General features: G+C 51.8%; 1 protein-coding gene across 1 annotated transcript in view; it reads left to right on the forward strand.

Moving 5' to 3' along the window:
- Positions 1 to 494, forward strand: part of MED25 (mediator complex subunit 25) — a 25,742-nt gene that overhangs the window by 18,096 nt on the left and 7,152 nt on the right. The gene's annotated exons all lie outside the window — the stretch shown is intronic.

Below are 494 nucleotides of genomic sequence, written 5' to 3' on the forward strand. Positions count from 1 at the left end.
CTTCCAAGTAGCCAGAACTACAGGCGTGCGCTACCACACCCGGCTAATTTTTGATTTATTATAGAGATGAGGTCTTGCCTGCCCAGGCGGGTCTCGAACCTGCGGGTCTCAGGCAATCCACTCACCTCAGCCTTCCAAAGGCACGGGATTACAGGCTGAGTCACCAAGCCCGGCTGTGCCTCAATCTTCTAAGTAGCTGGAACCACAGGCATGTGCTACCATGCCCGGCTGATTTTTTGATTTATTGTAGAGATAAGGTCTCACCATGTAACTCAGGCTGGTCTCAAATCTCTGAACTCAGGTAATCCTCTTGTGTCTGCCTCCCAGAGTGCTGGGATTGCAGGCATGAGCCACTGTGCCTGGTTAGTTTTTAAAATTTTTTTTTTTTTTTGAGTTGGAGTCTCACTCTGTCGCCTAGACTGGAGTGCAGTGGATGCTCCCGGCCACCGCAGCCTCGACCTGCTGGGCTCCAGCGATCCTTCCGCCTCAACCTT

This window comes from Carlito syrichta, unplaced genomic scaffold, assembly GCF_000164805.1.
Source record: "Carlito syrichta isolate Samal-C Ts95f unplaced genomic scaffold, Tarsius_syrichta-2.0.1 Scaffold301956, whole genome shotgun sequence".
Lineage (NCBI taxonomy): Eukaryota > Metazoa > Chordata > Mammalia > Primates > Tarsiidae > Carlito > Carlito syrichta.